The sequence below is a fragment of the Syngnathus leptorhynchus genome, unplaced genomic scaffold (genome assembly GCF_054491065.1).
Source record: "Syngnathus leptorhynchus isolate UIUO unplaced genomic scaffold, UIUO_Slep HiC_scaffold_75, whole genome shotgun sequence".
Classification (NCBI taxonomy): Eukaryota; Metazoa; Chordata; class Actinopteri; order Syngnathiformes; family Syngnathidae; genus Syngnathus; species Syngnathus leptorhynchus.
This window is the reverse complement of record NW_028232042.1, coordinates 307,501-314,417: the sequence shown is the minus strand read 5'-3', so window position 1 is coordinate 314,417 and position 6,917 is coordinate 307,501.

The following is a 6,917-nucleotide window of genomic DNA, read 5'->3' as shown; positions in this document are numbered from 1 at the left end:
AAGCCATGGAGCTCTGGTGCTATGGAGCTCTGGAGCTCTGGAGGTATGGAGCTCTGGAGGTATGGAGCTATGGAGCCCTGGAGCTCTGGAGGTATGGAGCTATGGAGCTCTGAAGCCATGGAGCTCTGGTGCTATGGAGCTCTGGAGCTCTGGAGGTATGGAGCTCTGGAGGTATGGAGCTCTGGAGGTATGGAGCTATGGAGCCCTGGAGCTCTGGAGGTATGGAGCTATGGTGCTATGGAGCTCTGAAGCCATGGAGCTCTTGTGCTATGGAGCTCTGGAGGTATGGAGCTCTGGAGGTATGGAGCTATGGAGCCCTGGAGCTCTGGAGGTATGGAGCTATGGTGCTATGGAGCTCTGAAGCCATGGAGCTCTGGTGCTATGGAGCTCTGGAGGTATGGAGCTCTGGAGGTATGGAGCTCTGGAGGTATGGAGCTATGGAGCCCTGGAGCTCTGGAGGTATGGAGCTATGGTGCTATGGAGCTCTGAAGCCATGGAGCTCTGGTGCTATGGAGCTATGGAGCTCTGGTGCTATGGAGCTATGGAGGTATGGAGCCACCAGCCAGCACCCTCCGTGGCTGGATCAATGGAAGTGTTTTAGGTACCAGGCAGCCAAAGGGCCGAGGCCTCACGCTCGACCACGCCGGCGCAGAGTTCCAGCCGCTCGGATAAGCTCTGTCACTCACCCGCCGCGCAGCCACCGGTAACGGGGAAATGTCGCCGCCTGGCGGACACGCCGTTGTAAATGAATGGGCTTTCGCACTTAGTGCAATTTTCGCCAACTCTCTGACTTAGAACTATGGAAGTATGGAGCTATGGAGCCACCAGCCACCCAGGCTGGAGCTATGGAGCTCTGGAGGTATGGAGCTCAGGTGCTATGGAAGTATGGAGCTATGGAGCTATGGAAGTATGGAGCTATGGAGCTATGGAGCTCTGGAAGTATGGAGCTATGGAGCTCTGGAGGTATGGAGCTATGGAGCCCTGGAGCCCTGGAGCTATGGAGCTCTGGTGCTATGGAGGTATGGAGCTCTGGAGGTATGGAGCTCTGGAGGTATGGAGCTATGGAGCTATGGAGCCCTGGAGCTATTGAGCTATGGAGCCCTGGAGCTATGGAGCTATGGAGCCCTGGAGCTATGGAGCTATGGAGCTCTGGTGCTATGGAGCTATGGAGCTCTGGTGCTATGGAGCTATGGAGCTCTGGTGCTATGGAGCTATGGAGCTCTGGTGCTATGGAGCTATGGAGCTCTGGAAGTATGGAGCTATGGAGCTCTGGAGGTATGGAGCTATGGAGCCCTGGAGCTATGGAGCCCTGGAGCTATGGAAGTATGGAGCTCTGGTGCTATGGAGCTATGGAGCTCTGGTGCTATGGAGCTCTGGAGCTATGGAGCTCTGGAGGTATGGAGCTATGGAGCTATGGAGCTCTGGAGGTATGGAGCTATGGAGCTATGGAAGTATGGAGCTCTGGTGCTATGGAGCTATGGAGCTCTGGTGCTATGGAGCTATGGAGCTCTGGTGCTATGGAGCTATGGAGCTATGGAGCTCTGGAAGTATGGAGCTCTGGTGCTATGGAGCTATGGAGCTCTGGTGCTATGGAGCTATGGAGCTCTGGTGCTATGGAGCTATGGAGCTCTGGTGCTATGGAGCTCTGGTGCTATGGAGCTCTGGTGCTATGGAGCTATGGAGCTCTGGTGCTATGGAGCTATGGAGCTCTGGAGGTATGGAGCTCTGGAGGTATGGAGCTCTGGAGGTATGGAGCTTTGGAGCCCTGGAGCTCTGGAGGTATGGAGCTATGGTGCTATGGAGCTCTGAAGCCATGGAGCTCTGGTGCTATGGAGCTCTGGAGCTCTGGAGGTATGGAGCTCTGGAGGTATGGAGCTATGGAGCCCTGGAGCTCTGGAGGTATGGAGCTATGGTGCTATGGAGCTCTGAAGCCATGGAGCTCTGGTGCTATGGAGCTCTGGAGCTCTGGAGGTATGGAGCTCTGGAGGTATGGAGCTATGGAGCCCTGGAGCTCTGGAGGTATGGAGCTATGGTGCTATGGAGCTCTGAAGCCATGGAGCTCTGGTGCTATGGAGCTCTGGAGCTCTGGAGGTATGGAGCTCTGGAGGTATGGAGCTCTGGAGGTATGGAGCTATGGAGCCCTGGAGCTCTGGAGGTATGGAGCTATGGTGCTATGGAGCTCTGAAGCCATGGAGCTCTGGTGCTATGGAGCTCTGGAGGTATGGAGCTCTGGAGGTATGGAGCTCTGGAGGTATGGAGCTATGGAGCCCTGGAGCTCTGGAGGTATGGAGCTATGGTGCTATGGAGCTCTGAAGCCATGGAGCTCTGGTGCTATGGAGCTATGGAGCTCTGGTGCTATGGAGCTATGGAGGTATGGAGCCACCAGCCAGCACCCTCCGTGGCTGGATCAATGGAAGTGTTTTAGGTACCAGGCAGCCAAAGGGCCGAGGCCTCACGCTCGACCACGCCGGCGCAGAGTTCCAGCCGCTCGGATAAGCTCTGTCACTCACCCGCCGCGCAGCCACCGGTAACGGGGAAATGTCGCCGCCTTGTGGACACGCCGTTGTAAATGAATGGGCTTTCGCACTTAGTGCAATTTTAGCCAACTCTCTGACTGGAGCTATGGAAGTATGGAGCTATGGAGCCACCAGCCACCCAGGCTGGAGCTATGGAGCTATGGAGCTCTGGTGCTATGGAGCTATGGAGCTCTGGTGCTATGGAGCTATGGAGCTCTGGTGCTATGGAGCTATGGAGCTCTGGTGCTATGGAGCTATGGAGCTCTGGTGCTATGGAGCTATGGAGCTCTGGTGCTATGGAGCTATGGAGCTCTGGTGCTATGGAGCTATGGAGCTATGGAGCCACCAGCCAGCACCCTCCGTGGCTGGATCAATGGAAGTGTTTTAGGTACCAGGCAGCCAAAGGGCCGGGGCCTCACGCTCGACCACGCCGGCGCAGAGTTCCAGCCGCTCGGATAAGCTCTGTCACTCACCCGCCACGCAGCCACCGGTAACGGGGAAATGTCGCCGCCTGGCGGACACGCCGTTGTAAATGAATGGGCTTTCGCACTTAGTGCAATTTTCGCCAACTCTCTGACTGGAGCTATGGAAGTATGGAGCTATGGAGCCACCAGCCACCCAGGCTGGAGCTATGGAGCTCTGGAGGTATGGAGCTATGGAGCCCTGGAGCTATGGAGCTATGGAGCCCTGGAGCTATGGAGCCCTGGAGCTATGGAGCTATGGAGCTCTGGTGCTATGGAGCTATGGAGCTCTGGTGCTATGGAGCTATGGAGCTCTGGTGCTATGGAGCTATGGAGCTCTGGTGCTATGGAGCTATGGAGCTCTGGTGCTATGGAGCTATGGAGCTATGGAGCCACCAGCCAGCACCCTCCGTGGCTGGATCAATGGAAGTGTTTTAGGTACCAGGCAGCCAAAGGGCCGGGGCCTCACGCTCGACCACGCCGGCGCAGAGTTCCAGCCGCTCGGATAAGCTCTGTCACTCACCCGCCGCGCAGCCACCGGTAACGGGGAAATGTCGCCGCCTGGCGGACACGCCGTTGTAAATGAATGGGCTTTCGCACTTAGTGCAATTTTAGCCAACTCCGTGGCTGCAAGTATGGAAGTATGGAGCTATGGAGCCACCAGCCAGCACCCTCCGCGGCTGGAGCTATGGAAGTATGGAGCTATGGAGCTATGGAGCTATGGAAGTATGGAGCTATGGAGCTCTGGAGGTATGGAGCTATGGAGCCCTGGAGCCCTGGAGCTATGGAGCCCTGGAGCTATGGAGCTATGGAGCCCTGGAGCTATGGAGCCCTGGAGCTATGGAGCTATGGAGCTCTGGTGCTATGGAGCTATGGAGCTCTGGTGCTATGGAGCTATGGAGCTCTGGTGCTATGGAGCTATGGAGCTCTGGTGCTATGGAGCTATGGAGCTCTGGTGCTATGGAGCTATGGAGCTCTGGTGCTATGGAGCTATGGAGCTCTGGTGCTATGGAGCTATGGAGCTCTGGTGCTATGGAGCTATGGAGCTCTGGTGCTATGGAGCTATGGAGCTATGGAGCTCTGGTGCTATGGAGCTATGGAGCTCTGGTGCTATGGAGCTATGGAGCTCTGGTGCTATGGAGCTATGGAGCTCTGGTGCTATGGAGCTATGGAGCTCTGGTGCTATGGAGCTATGGAGCTCTGGAGCTATGGTGCTATGGAGCTCTGAAGCCATGGAGCTCTGGTGCTATGGAGCTATGGAGCTCTGGTGCTATGGAGCTATGGAGGTATGGAGCCACCAGCCAGCACCCTCCGTGGCTGGATCAATGGAAGTGTTTTAGGTACCAGGCAGCCAAAGGGCCGAGGCCTCACGCTCGACCACGCCGGCGCAGAGTTCCAGCCGCTCGGATAAGCTCTGTCACTCACCCGCCGCGCAGCCACCGGTAACGGGGAAATGTCGCCGCCTGGCGGACACGCCCTTGTAAATGAATGGGCTTTCGCACTTAGTGCAATTTTAGCCAACTCTCTGACTGGAGCTATGGAAGTATGGAGCTATGGAGCCACCAGCCACCCAGGCTGGAGCTATGGAGCTCTGGTGCTATGGAGCTCTGGTGCTATGGAGCTATGGAGCTCTGGTGCTATGGAGCTATGGAGCTCTGGTGCTATGGAGCTCTGGTGCTATGGAGCTATGGAGCTCTGGTGCTATGGAGCTATGGAGCTCTGGTGCTATGGAGCTATGGAGCTCTGGTGCTATGGAGCTCTGGTGCTATGGAGCTATGGAGCTCTGGTGCTATGGAGCTCTGGAGCTCTGGAGGTATGGAGCTATGGAGGTATGGAGCCACCAGCCAGCACCCTCCGTGGCTGGATCAATGGAAGTGTTTAGGTACCAGGCGGCCAAAGTGCCGAGGCCTCACGCTCGACCACGCCGGCGCAGAGTTCCAGCCGCTCGGATGAGCTCTGTCACTCTCCCGCCGCGCAGCCACCGGTAACGGGGAAATGTCGCCGCCTTGTGGACACGCCGTTGTAAATGAATGGGCTTTCGCACTTAGTGCAATTTTCGCCAACTCTCTGACTTAGAGCTATGGAAGTATGGAGCTATGGAGCCACCAGCCACCCAGGCTGGAGCTATGGAGCTCTGGAGCTATGGAGCTCTGGTGCTATGGAGCTATGGAGCTCTGGAAGTATGGAGCTATGGAGCTCTGGAGGTATGGAGCTATGGAGCCCTGGAGCCCTGGAGCTATGGAGCCCTGGAGCTATGGAGCCCTGGAGCCCTGGAGCTATGGAGCCCTGGAGCTATGGAGCTATGGAGCTCTGGTGCTATGGAGCTATGGAGCTCTGGTGCTATGGAGCTATGGAGCTCTGGTGCTATGGAGCTATGGAGCTCTGGTGCTATGGAGCTATGGAGCTCTGGTGCTATGGAGCTATGGAGCTGGTGCTATGGAGCTATGGAGCTCTGGTGCTATGGAGCTATGGAGCTCTGGTGCTATGGAGCTCTGGTGCTATGGAGCTATGGAGCTCTGGTGCTATGGAGCTATGGAGCTCTGGTGCTATGGAGCTATGGAGCTCTGGTGCTATGGAGCTCTGGTGCTATGGAGCTATGGAGCTCTGGTGCTATGGAGCTATGGAGCTCTGGTGCTATGGAGCTATGGAGCTATGGAGCCACCAGCCAGCACCCTCCGTGGCTGGATCAATGGAAGTGTTTTAGGTACCAGGCAGCCAAAGGGCCGAGGCCTCACGCTCGACCACGCCGGCGCAGAGTTCCAGCCGCTCGGATAAGCTCTGTCACTCACCCGCCGCGCAGCCACCGGTAACGGGGAAATGTCGCCGCCTGGCGGACACGCCGTTGTAAATGAATGGGCTTTCGCACTTAGTGCAATTTTAGCCAACTCCGTGGCTGCAAGTATGGAAGTATGGAGCTATGGAGCCACCAGCCAGCACCCTCCGCGGCTGGAGCTATGGAAGTATGGAGCTATGGAGCTATGGAGCTATGGAAGTATGGGGCTATGGAAGTCTGGAGCTATGGAACTCCGGGGCTATGGAGCTATGGAGCTCCGGGGCTATGGAGCTCCGGGGCTATGGAGCTCCGGGGCTATGGAGCTATGGAGCTCCGGGGCTATGGAGCTATGGAGCTCCGGGGCTATGGAGCTCCGGGGCTATGGAGCTCCGGGGCTATGGAGCTATGGAGCTCCGGGGCTATGGAGCTCCGGGGCTATGGAGCTATGGAGCTCCGGGGCTATGGAGCTCCGGGGCTATGGAGCTCCGGGGCTATGGAGCTATGGAGCTCCGGGGCTATGGAGCTATGGAGCTCCGGGGCTATGGAGCTCCGGGGCTATGGAGCTCCGGGGCTATGGAGCTATGGAGCTCCGGGGCTATGGAGCTCCGGGGCTATGGAGCTATGGAGCTCCGGGGCTATGGAGCTCCGGGGCTATGGAGCTCCGGGGCTATGGAGCTCTGGAGCTATGGAAGTATGGATGATCCAGCACCCTCCGTGGCTGACCGCTGGTGCTCGGGGCCAGTGAACTCGGCACCCGCCTCCGGCGGGTGCCTCGGTGACCGCCGTCGCTTGGGGCCAGTGAACTCGGCACCCGCCTTCGGCGGGTGCCTCGGTGACCGGTTGTCGCTTGGGGCCAGTGAACTCGGCACCCGCCTTCGGCGGGTGCCTCGGTGACCGGTTGTCGCTTGGGGCCGGTGAACTCGGCACCCGCCTTCGGCGGGTGCCTCGGTGACCGGTTGTCGCTTGGGGCCGGTGAACTCGGCACCCGCCTTCGGCGGGTGCCTCGGTGACCGGTTGTCGCTTGGGGCCGGTGAACTCGGCACCCGCCTTCGGCGGGTGCCTCGGTGGCGGTCGGGGTTGGTGCTTGGGGACCGGCTTCGCTTCTGGAAGTCTGGGGGAGGCGGTCTGGTGGTGGTGGCCGACATTGATGGTGGTGGGGCGGGAAGA